Here is a 13741-nt window from a genome sequence, read left to right on the forward strand (position 1 = left end):
CACCTCCTTCTCAAGAACACCATTAAGAAATACGTTCTTGACTTCAAGTTGATGGAGCAACCAATGATTAATGGCGACAAGGGTAATACAAATACGCACAAATGACATTTTGGCAACTGGGGAGAAAGTGTCACATCCCAACCTAAGGTGGAAATGCTGGGGCACGAACTGATTGCTCACAGCTCACAAGGTACTATCATGCTATATAATATGACAATATCTATTTAATTATTTTTAAATAATCAAAACATCATCCAAGTACATCAAGTTTGAGCAAATTACTAAAACAATTCAAATTTATTCCAAACATTTCAAAACAAATAAATTAACTTAAATAGTTTTTTTTATTAATTTTATTCTTAAAGTCTTGCTAGTTGTCTCTTCACCTAATTTCACACCAACTGATAACCTGCATATGCGTAGAAAATAACATAGTTTTGTCAACATATGGTTGAGTGAGAAAATCACCAGATTTGATACAATAGTAAATATAATAAAAGGCAAAACTGTTATTGTGAATGTAAAACAATCAAACCATGAGCAAATAAAAACGTCAGTTGACCAAGTCTCATGGATTATGACTACTATGACAGCTGTATGATCATACTATAAAGAGATTATGTTGGACCCATCCGAATTGCTAGAATCAAGTAACAATTAGTCATTTAATTGAATACACACAAAATATATGACAGTTTGCTTGTGCGTATAATATATTAAATAAATTTTGTAAGTACACATACGTCCCCAAAATATGTAGAAAAACAGGGAATGATTTCTCACCTTATCACTTAAACGAGATTAGAAAGTAATAAGAATAACGAAGAACCGAACATTATCACGCTGACTGAGATAATCCAAATAGACCTGAAACTTAGAGATAATAAACTAGAATTAAAATCAAGAATATAGCCGCTGGACTCAATCCAAACGGATGTATAAAACTCTGGCTATAAGATTTTTAAGGTTTAAGCTAGCTACACCTTACCGGAATCCGAACAACGAGTCGGGATTCGGGTTTTGGTCAGTACACTATTTATTTGAACACAAAAGTCTTCTGGACCGAAAGCTAGTTCCGACCAGAAGATATAGACATTGACAAGTCAAACAAACTTGACTAAAACACCCTTAACGGGCCGAGGTCGAATTCACCACCGAAACTCTCTCAATTAATGAAATTGATTGAGAGCTTTTGTTTATTGAATGAAAAACTGCAAAATTATATAAGACAACTTACCCAAACGAGAAGAGGAACTAAGAGGAAATCGAGGTCAATGATGTCTTGAACTTCAAAGTCAACAAGCCTTAAACAAGCTTGATAAATTGATGAAGATTAGAATGGTTGAAGAAGGGAATTCGTGGGAGAGTACTTAATGATGGCTGAGACAAGTGATTTAGGCTTTTTGGGAAAATATTATGATGAATAATACAGAAGTTAAAAGGCTAGTTAAGCAATTAATCGGTTATGGAAACCGAATTATGCATTAATGACCAAAATCGGGTCTTTTGATCAATATAATCTCAGGGAATTAGTGGGGAATGAACCTAGACATTATACTATACTAGATTACTTTTTCTTGGGGCTCAAAATCCGTGATTTGGGCTCGATTAGGAAAGATTTAACACTTAAAATAAATTAACGAACCAAAATACAAACCGAAACTGTGCAGGTACCTTGCCGCGCCGCGCGGAGGTTGGAAATTCCTCCCCACGCGGCGTGGCGTGGGAGGGTGTCCAACCATTTTCCATTTTTTCATTTAGTCCCTGAAGTTCCAAAAGTGCATTTTAGCAATTTTAAAGGTTTCTAAGCATTGTTTGACAAGTTTAAAAGTTATAAAAAATATAAAATTTGTTAAACCAAATTAAATACTAATAAATATAAGTTTTAATTAATACAAAAGATTCGAAATATATTCCCGAGTCGGGTAAACGAATTCGAATTCAATTACGAAAAATCCGAGATGTTAAAGTCTCCCCCTACTTTTGAGAATTTCGTCCCGAAATTAGAGAAAACTAAAACAAAACAGTGTTCAAATAATTAAATTTTAAGGAAAAACATTTGGATAAAATTTACCATAACATGGAACTTTGAGTAGTTGAGGCAACACTGTAAATGAAATTTGATAAGAACACTTATATATAGGATGCACCAGCAGCGTATCCACCATGTCCTTATCATCTTTACATTTGTACCGTTATCTCAACTACTTTTAATTCTATATTATGACACAAAATTGTACGTATTATGATTTCCATGCGAGGACTTGGATGTCGACCCATAATTACTTAGATCGTCGGATGGTCCACATAATTCATCCCATCGTTTGGGTTACAAAACACTTGAAAACATAATTTCGTGAGGAAACAGAAGTTTTAAGAAATTTTAAGTATAAAACTAGAAAATCATCAATGTATAAAACATTTCAAATATTTAAATGAACTTAAATAAAACAATAAAATTTCTAAAACACCTTTTGATATAAATGTATAAATCTTGAAAATCCTAAGGAATAAATCACTTGAAGTATGATATCATAAACAATTTACTTAAATAAAATAAACTTCATTCATGAGAAAAGATATGCAAATGATAATTAATTCAAACTGAAAGTATTCAATACCATAAGGAGTTGTTACAATCCATAATTGGAAAAATGCAAATTAAATTAAGATGGAATAATGAAATCAACAAAAGACTTCAGAGTCCTTGAATAGCTTAATTAATTTGACTTGGAGCACCTTGATGAGTTGGATCCATAAGAACCGACTAAACCGAACACTCGTTAAATCCCGTTTTGGTATTTATCTAAGGGGTCGTGCACTATTGCATTAAACCAATTCCCACCCATTTACTTAACAATTGATAAGTAAAACTTACGGATAAAACACCGAGACCCGATTTCGAGATAACTTACTTTTTAAACCGTTACTTTAAATTACTTAAGTTTTATTACACTTTAACCCCAAAACCTTGTTTATTTAGTTTACTTGTCATTTTATGTTTTCCGAATATATCCAACTAAATATGGACCTTTTATATATAGGATTCATCCGTTAACTCGTTGAGCCCTTTCCCAAGCAATCTTTTGGGCAAGTTCATCATCAAGTCACTTATTCCAAGTGAGTACATTTCATCCCCCGTTTTCATTTTTATACTTTAGGGGTAACATGCATACCTATTCAAAACAAGAACGATTTAAGATACTAGATCCTCAAACCACAAACTCTAGGGTATATGGTATTTAGAATAATTGCCCTATTGTGTGTTATATGCCTCATATGCTTTACGTGCACGAGTATTTATTTTTATGTTGTTGTTAAGTCTCATTAAGTGTGATCATACACACCCCTAACTACTTTAGCCTCGTGCTAGTATAATAGGGCCTCATTATCCGAGTATTTGGGTAGTTATATCACAATAAAGGATCCTCATTTATTTATGATTTATATTGTTGCTTTTATTTATGGTCTCATATACGAGTTGTGGATTTTGCCTCATGTTATATATACTCAAAACTATGAATTTGCTCACCAACATTCGTGTTGACAAAATATATTTTATGCATTGTTACAGGTTTGATTATTGGTTGATTGAAGTTGAAGACGCTATTTTATTTTAAGACCGTTTAGGTTATTAGAAGAATGAACAATTTATTTCTTGTACTTTTGAGATATTTTGTATGGATAAGTTGTGTTACTTTTAATGATTCAATGAATGAATGAGTTTTAAAATATTGTCACTTTAAATAGTGTCTTGTGTTCTTGAGCAATCCGTCATGCCCCGGCATATTCCGCTGCCTATGGTCGGGGTGTGACAAATAGACACCAAGACCCCAAACTTGAAGAAAAGTCGAGAAATCGCCATTCTTGTGAGGACTTGGTTGATAAATTAAGAGTCCTTAAAATCAACCCCCAAATACCGAGCTTGACGATAAGCCGAGGAACTGCCACTCTTGTGAGGGTTTGGGAAGAACTTAAAGAATCTTTTAAAGAGCCGCCAAGATTCCGAGCCTGATGATAAGTCGAGAAATCACCATTTTTGTAAGGGCTTCATTGGGAAAAAAACGTGAATGTTAATATTGACATGGACCAAATAGAATATTAATTGTGATTGACCATTTTAGAATGAGAATTATCAATAATGTTGTGAAAATGGATTGTTGGTGTTCATCCACTAAGATCGGTTAATTACTCGTTAAGTAAGTGTGAAATATAACCAATTTTAAGCAACTCTTGAGTGGTTATTACATGAGTTCTATAATTGTTCAAGAGTTGTGCGGGTTAATACTTGGTAATTCTAGGCTAATCCTTTAAGACTCAGCTAATCTTAATTGGTATTTTAGGTATAATACAAAGGTTATTTTACTAAAGTATCAAGAACAATTCACTTAGTAATTTAAGGGATTGTCTCATCTTTAAAGTGAGTTAGCCTATCTTTATCAAAACCACTTGCTTACATAAAATAATGTTTTAGTAAAAGGGGTCAAGAGTTATCTCTTTCTTTAATTATCATGAAATAACATAACTAACGATGCTATTCTCATATTTAATCATCATAGCAAGCTCAAATCACATGTTTATTAATCAACTATTAAACCAAGTTAATAGGAGTTTTAACCAAGATGATATAGTTTTATCTTTGATCTTCTTTCTATCTTAAAATATAAAACCCAAAAATATTGTCTTTTAATTTACGTTTCTTAAAATTCATTGACTAAAACCAAAACCAAAATGATTTTCACTTCCGGTTAAATAAATACAATGATTTAGTAGTAAAACTTTATAAGTGTGTCTGTGGATCGATACTTAGTTCTTACCTATAATTTACTATATATACGATATGTACACTTGCCTATTTGTGTGTGGTTTAGTTAAGATAATAATAATTTTTATAAATTTAAAACTCAACATTGCGTGAACAAACATTTGAAAAAATTAACACCTTTTTCATACTACACCCACAACGCATCACGAACCGTCTCATAATTACCAGCATTTCTGAATTCAACATGTACCTCCACCAGGCTTTTTTTGTATCCATCTCATTGCTCATAAGTTATCTAATCTCCTTCAAGTTTCTTTGATGCATTCCTAAACCCAGATCGATTGCTCGAAAACCGCAATTACCATATGGCTTTACATATTTGATGTCCATTGGGTTATGCAGTAAAGGGAAACCGAGGTCAACTATCGTCTGTTGGTTGTTAGTTGAACGTCTCAGTGGTTTAGGTATCTTAAACGGAGGCTGAGACTAAGACTGGTAACGTGACAACGAATGGGTGGGAGTTTCAGGTTTTGGTTCCAGTGACGAGGATGGGGTGTACTTTTGTGCCTGGGGAAACCGTGACGAGGAAGGGGTGTATGAGCCGTGTTTGGGGGTTCCTGTTTTTTGGCTTGTTGGTATAGATTCGGACGCCCTTGAAGGTCCTCTTTTTTCTCAGGATCTTTCTTGTATGATTTTCCCGGAAGAACACACATTATCTTCGAGAATATACTTTTTTTTATTTTAGTTGTTTAGTCCCGGAACTATTTTTTTCACATCCTCTAGTTCCGCTTCATAGTCTAGTTCTTCATTTTGAACAAACACCAGACTGAAATCAAGCTTCCTCCAAAATAGGTCTATATCTTTTAGTGGAATACTAATATTGTTAGTACCAGCTAAGCCGATAAGCACACGGCAACCCAATGGACGTAAATAACTGGTGGCCGCACGAACCCCTCGTATTTTCCAATTTGTCAAGCAAATCCAGCTCTTTTTTCAAGTTTCATAAGAGTTTATATCAACACCCTATTGTGTAGCTTTCGAAACAATTGCAACTGGTGGTACTTCTTGATCCTACACGGGAGTCTTCAAAGATTGCACCGATTTTTTTTGATTTGGGAATTAATGAGTTGAAAATCATACGCTGCAATAGAGTCTTGCGTATTGTTCGGCCCCAGAAGGTATCTCTTGAAGTTCGCGTGTTGGCTCTTAACTCGGTTTGTTGTATGCTCGCTGAAGTTTCGACGGTCGTCAATCTAGCAGGATACAAACTTTTGTTTGTATAGAACCCACCAGTTGTCACGAATATAATACCAAGCCTCTAAAAAACAATATTAAAAAAAAAATACTTTATGCAATGTACAACTTGAATCTAAAGTAACTGTATATGGGTGACAGACTCACCACGTTTCCCGTGTCCAGCTAACGTAGCTTCCATTTGACTGCAGTTATAGTCGAAGTCAGTTGTTGTCGGCTATGAGTACAATACTTTCCACCAGTAAGAGAAGTCTTTAAAGATATCTACCTGATAAAGACTCTTATGCCTTTTCTTTATGGTCTTTGTGAGGTGCCACCTACATAGGTTTTCTGATAGCATTTGGGAACACTATGTCACACGAGTTCATCAGGGCTTGGTCCCTGTCATTCACGATTACACGCGACTCCCATCATCGAGCATTGCTTTAAGTCGCTCGTGTAAGTCCTGAATCTGGATCACTACAATATGATATCAACCAAACACGTCAAATATGCGGAATCTAGTTAACGTGGTGATTCAAGAACAATATAAATGAAGAACACTATGTAATATGGTTTCAATGCATACGATTATATTAACAATAAATCGTCTAATACATAAACCGATTCACACAGAATCTTATGCTCTCTAGATGGTGGCTCTCAAAGTGTTTTTCTTTTCTCAATCTGAACAACCTAAAACCCTATACAAGATGTTCTACATATAGGGAGCCAAAACAAGCTGGCCCAAACAACCAAAAGCCCACCGAGATCCCAAACGCAGCCCAAGCCCATATTACATACTCAACCCAACAAACATAGAACTAAGTACAAACCACCAAATATGGACCCAACAATCTCCCCCTTGGCTTGTAGCTTCGTTCTTGTTTATTTCACTTCAGACCAGCCTAACCGAAATTCATAGGGATTTCGGTATTATACCAATGTAGTTCTTCAACTCGTCTTCGTTTACATCACTTTAGTCTTGATCATGTCGTGGCCTTTTGATATGCGTCAGTCTAACCAATTTATGACCCAACAATCTTGCCATTAGATTGATGCTTTCAAGATCTTCAGAATCTTTACTAGAACATAATCAGCAACTTCAGCTTCTGCATCCAATACTCTACCATCTCCCCTTGAACATGATAGCATCATCCAATTTGAGTCTCAGATACTTCATATGCTTCCGTCGCAAGAAATCAGTCTTGAAATAACAATCAACTTTGATAGAAAGATAAACCAAAATATTTTGAAAACAATTAAATAAAACAAAATAAGACAGACATATTTTTGTAATTTTTATGTTTTTTCCTGTTTTTTTAATGATTTTCTTGAAAAGACTTGAAATGAGATCATACCAGCTAAACCAAATATAACACATTTTTAACGCATTTGTTTCGACAAGAGTAATCAAGAAGTAAAAAATAAAATAAAACAAAAAACAATAAATAAAACCAATTTAGTCACTCGGTCTTCTTATAATTTAGCAAAAATTTGGGATCAAATTTCAGTTTTCGATAAAAACGACGCCTTTTATGAAAAGATCCGAACATGGAATCATATTGCTTAAAGTGCTTTCACAAGAATTCATGTTCAGCGTTATTATGACATAAAGAAACAGGTTGATAGCAGGTATAACAAACTTAGCATTGCATCAGTGATATGAATTAGGTTCAGTTCAGCATAAAGCTTAGATGGACATCACTCATGGACCTGTGATGCCTCCTATCTCTTCTCAAAGCGTATTTGGCTTTCCCCAGATCACCCCAATTTGACTCCAACCCCCTGGATTTGGTTTAAAAACTTTTAATGACAGAACTTATTTATTTGATTTTTCTTTTCAAATTTGCAAACATATTTGAGGTTGAACGCTGGACTTACAGTTTTAATTAACAGGCCTTTCATTCGGAATGTTAAAGGACTTATATTATTGCCTCCACCCCTGTAGTTCTGTTATTAACCCTCATGTTTGTGTTTTTCTTAAAAGCTTGTGAACATTTATCAACTTTTGGTTGATTATATATTTACAGTAATTTTGTTCACATTTGTTCTTTGTCATTCTCAATAAGATACATCATTTTGGGTACCAAATACCAACGGGCTCATGTATGACTGGGTAATTGATTTTCTGCCTATCATTCGGAGAGATGTATATGGAGACATGCACATATCTTCAAAATGACTCTCCATAGTAAGTTTAGCATATTTAGTTTATATCACTTAAACTTTTACGCATCATGGAAAGCTACCATACAGATCAATGACTGTTCTAGAGCCCTTTAAGCTTAATAACTTCACCCGTTAGGCACACAAAACTATTTATCTATCACTTTCCAAATGTTGGATCAATTTTCATTTGAAAATGTTTTGAAGCTTCTAAAAAGCTGTTAACTGAATAGTAATATCACTTCCCTTGAAATTACAGAAGACACACATGTTAAGAACTCAGTCACCCCAGTCACTCTTCATTTTTCAGGTAAATAGCTATCCCGTATGACCACTAGTGGTTAACAGGACCAAAATACATATGAAAATACGTGTCCCTCCAACTTGGAATTACCGACATAATTTTAAGAAATAGAATTCAAAACACAAAAACACATCACAATCACCCCGGATGCTTTCAGTCTTTAGACAAATGGCTATCATGTGAATCTACAAGTAGATCACCAGACCAAACATATACAAGTATATGTTCTTCAGACTTGAGCAACCGACATAATTTTAAGCGAGAGTGAAGTTTGAAAGACATAGACTTTTTATTATTAGACGCAAACACACTCTTTTTGAATTTTTTAAATTTCTCCCCCTAAATTTGTGCAAAAACTTTTATGTACAAATTTAACCTCAAAAAGACTCAATCGTCGAAACGAAGTATTTAATAAAAATGAAGTGTGATAGTCAGCCAACTGATGTACTATCATTTCTCATGTACGTTCAAGTCATTTTCTTATTTTTGAGAAACAAAATACACTATACTTGAAAAACTATACGCAAACATATTTTTGTATTTTTTATAAAAAATAAAAAATTTAAAATCTTTTTGACTGATCAAACTTTCATACCAAAGTGATACGGATACCTTTTATCTTCAAGACATCATCTTTCCATTTGTGAGATTCTCCCCCTAAGAATAAGCTTGTTTTGAGATTATGCATCTTTGCGAGTTGAATGTCTGGAACAAGCCTTTTAATATGCAATGTATTCCCTGATTTGTTCCTACACACTTAGAGAGCAGATTAAAAACGTTCTATCACCCTAAATTCCCGTCCAGGCCACAAATAATCCATTTCATGGTTTAAAGATTTAAAAACAATGGATATTTGCCCTGTCATGTTCCTGGAACAACCCATTTAATAAACAATGAATTTGTGGTTGTTCCTACACGCATAGCGGGATCAGCTGGACATAGGAACCCAAGTCATAAATGTCTTGGGGTTCCCTTGAGAATCAGCATATGTGACCTCTTGCCAACTCATATCTTTCCCATATTTAATAGAATCATTTGTTAATACAGATTCTGTTTGCTGAGTTTTAAGTTTCCATATCTGTCTTGGTTTAGTGAAATTTGAAAGAACAGACTTTGGAGTGGAGCAATTCGAATTCGAACTCTTAGAACTCTCAACACTCTTTGATTTCTGAAAATTTATTTTTCTTTTAACATTTTCTAAATCATCTGAGTGCAAACCTGTCATATTAGCTTTGAATCCTTGAGTACCTGTGACCCGTTGTACAGATACTCCTGGTTTTCTAAAATAAGCATTTTCTTTAACCACTGGATTCGGTTGAAACTTGTTACCTTTCACCTGAGGGGCTTGTCTGTTAACAACACGGTAGTGAGACTCCTTTGCCAAATGCCCGTCGTTCCCGCAGACGAAACACGCTTTCATCCTTCTTCTAATGTCAATGTAAGCACTACCCTCATGTTGGAATTCCTTCTTATGAAAGGTTTTTCCATTCTTCTTGCCCCTTGGCACAACATTCTGATTTTGCTTATAATAGGGAACATATAGACGATGAACACAATTTCTGGCTATATGTCCTGGCGTGCCACAGTGGTAACATGTTTGCCTCTTCATATAAATGGCACCTATTGATTTATCAACACATGGAGATCCGGAGGATCTATGAGGACGAGACTGTCCTTGTTGTGTTGATTTCTTATGTGCCTTCCCTTTGTTGCCACAACTCTGTGTATTATCATTAGTACAATTTTGAGTTGTGGTGTCATCAGAGTTTGATGACACGTTAGAATGAGATTCACTTTCACTAGCCTGAACCCCTTTACTATCAGAAGCAACATCATTTACTATATCTGCACATGAAGTAGAAGCATCAAAATTGTTCACACATTTAAAAACAGGTTTGATTTCCTCTAGGGATCTTGATCCAACAGTTTCAGATTGAACCTGTTTACCATACTTCATGTCTTTTATCTTTTCCTACTGTTCTTTGGTGACAGGGGTAGGGACATAATTGTGGTTGTAAGGTGGGGGAACTTGACTGTATCCTATTCCATCACCTTTATTTTCCTTCCACCACAATTGGTTTTCAATCATCGAGTTAACTACTTTACTGGAACCATCGAATTTTATAAAATCAAGTACAGCCTTTTCAAACTTGCTAGTTAGATTCAAGATTTCTAACTTGGAGGCTTCCAGTTTAGCAGTTAACTCAGCAATTTCTTGTTTAGCATCATGATGGTGACAGCTCTTTATACAAAAATCAGACTTAAGTTTTTTAATGTCTTTGTTAAGTGATTCTATCTTGTCTAGAAAACCCTTTTCATTTTTCTTAAGTTTAAAATTATCTGATTTTATTCTTTCCATATCTCTACTTAGACTGTCATTATGAAGCTTATACATTTCTATTTTCTCACCACAATTTAAAGAGCATGGTTGAAAAACGAGTTGTGAAGAATCCATTGAGTAATTAATCAGATTAAACTGATTTTCCCGCCAAAATTTCGCCGAAAATTACCCGAAAAAAATTATTTTCGCCAAAATTTTCAAAAATGAGTTTTTACTTATCAGGAGTATTCTGGAAAAATTTCGTTCAAGAAAATTTTTCCTGCCAAAAAACTTTTTTTTTTCAAAACTCCTTTGACCGAGAACTCTTTGTTAATCAAAAACAAAATTTGACCAAGAACTAAGTTTGGCAGAACACAGATGTTGACCGAAAACATATATTGACCGAGAATAGGAGTTGACCGAGAACAGGTGTTGACCGAGAACAGATGTTGACCGAGAACAGGTGTTGACTGAGAACACCTTTGACAGAGAACGCCTTTGACTCCGAGAACTCCTTGACCGAGAACACTGACCGAGAACCTTTTAATTGACCAGTATTGACCGAGAACTACCAAAAGTTGACCAAATCTTGAGCTTGCCGAGAACTGATCTTGGCTGAACATTGACTAAGCCGAGAACTGAGTTAAGCCGAGAACTAAGTTTAGCCAGGAGCTGATCTTGGCCGAAAACTCTTGAAAGATGGCCGAGAACTAGCTAAAATGGCTGAAAACTAGTCAATCAGTTTGACTTTTGGCAGTAACAACCTTCCGAGTTTAGTGGGATTTGATTTGTTACCAAAGTAAAAACAATCTTCCACCAAAATTAATTTCTCTTCTTCTCCGATAACCCACTCGCCGGAAAAACGAACACAACCACCAAACCTTAATATCTTGAATCCATTGGTATCATAATAACGAGCCTGAATTCGTCAAAGGCTCTGATACCAATTGTAAGTCCCGAATCTAGATCACTACAATATGATATCAACTAAACACGTCAAATATGCGGAATCTAGTTAACGTGGTGATTCAAGAACAATATAAATGAAAGACTTCGATGTAGACGTCACACCAACAAACTAAACAAATGACCACTTATACATGTTGGTGTTGTATGTTGTGTCAATCAACAACACATCTGGGAACTCACACCACATCGTATATGACATTTCGAGACAAACGAAAACATCCTTCGTCCCGTCTGTGGAAGGATTCTCTCATGTGTGAAATACGAATCCATGGGTTTGGAGAAAGTTTTTAAGGACATGCATTGGGTTTAACAAAAATTTACTAAAAATTACAAATATTCGTATTAAATAGTCAAATTCGGAATGTTTTCAACTCCCTTCATGGGGTGAAACCAATATTATCTTGGTACGATCCTCACGAAGTTGTATGCGTCCTTAATAATACATTTGTTACCGGGAAACCGATCCTTTATTATTCACTTAATTTGACTAGCCCTCAACCCCTGCCGTTGTAACGTCGCAGCCATATCAAGTTCCTTGTCGGTCATTTTCCTTAGAGGCGTGTGCCCCTCCTCAAAGACAAGAGGATCGTGGTTATGCGTCTCGCTGTCTACCTCCAACTTCCAACGATCACATCCCGTGTTGTGCCTCCCAACGAGTTTAAATGGACAACCCCTTTTAAGACTCCCAGTATGCCTCACATTGGCCTTGATTTTGGGTTATGCAAGGTCCACACTTTTCTTCCTTAACCGTGGACCACGATAACACAACCATGCTCCCATCTTGTCTTCTTAGCCTAATCCACCAACTCATCACGAAAATTAAAATGCTAAAATCATATAATGTAAACATATTGTGTCATACATTATCCGTTACATATGAAAATGTCGTCTCGTGTATGTGTCATACATTACGTACGAACACTGGGTTTCGTAATACAGCTGACCATAAGGTTGTTCTTCCAGTGGGACTTCGTATGTATTCGACGTGCTATTATCCACCGACCACGAAGGGTGACTACCACCATATATGATAACCCCTGACAATATATAATGGCAACATATCTTATTTAAAAAATAACTAGCGGTTATTATTATATTATATAAACATACAACGAAACATGGTCAGGATTTGTTAAGTCAGACTGCTCAATATATGCATACCTCGGCTCCTGGTTCAAGTCTGAAAGTACATTCAAATTTGGTAAGCCCGGCTTCTCCGATTGATCGTTATATGCATAACACGACTACTCTACGTTCGAGCCTGGAAACAAATGATCATACCACGACATATTTTGTTGTTGTGTGTAATGTATGTTGTGTTAAATTGTGAATTGTGATATATAGAGAGAATGAAAGGAGGGGAGCCAGAAGGCTTAAAAATTCAGATTTGACTTAATCCGTCGCGGATAACCCTATCCACAATGTATAGGGTACGAGGTTGTCTGATTTGATTGCCGTAGGTTGTCAGGGTACCTTATCCGCCTCGTATATCCCTATCCGTGGTGATTAAAAATAAAGGGTCGGAGGAGGGAACCCTTACCCCGGTACCCATTTGGATACCCATCACCCCACCCGCAAGAGGTATGACGCCGGTAAAACACCTCCATTCAGTCCGCGACAGATCTGGGCCGACCCTTAGGATCGAACTCGCGCCACTACGGCTTCCCTGTCTTAGTAGAACTTCATTGGTGACGGGTACCTCAAGGCCGCCCGGAGTGGGATTCGAACTTGAGACCTCCCATAGAAAAGCCCAAGCCTTATCCAACCTAGCTAGATACCAATTGGTATCCGTGGTGGATAAGGTACATAATAATTGGGACAACATACGACAAAACCCCCATATCTGTGACGCACAGCCCTATCCGTGGTGTCTCCAGTTTTGCTTGAGTGTCCCTAGTAGAACCTATAAAAAATAGACTTTTATGCAAAACTTAATTAGTTAGTTTTGTGCCCGTTATGACACTGGTAAATGTGTTATTAG

This window comes from Bidens hawaiensis, unplaced genomic scaffold (genome assembly GCF_021521415.1).
Source record: "Bidens hawaiensis isolate Kalapana, Puna unplaced genomic scaffold, B.hawaiensis_p1.1 tig00043335_1, whole genome shotgun sequence".
Lineage (NCBI taxonomy): Eukaryota > Viridiplantae > Streptophyta > Magnoliopsida > Asterales > Asteraceae > Bidens > Bidens hawaiensis.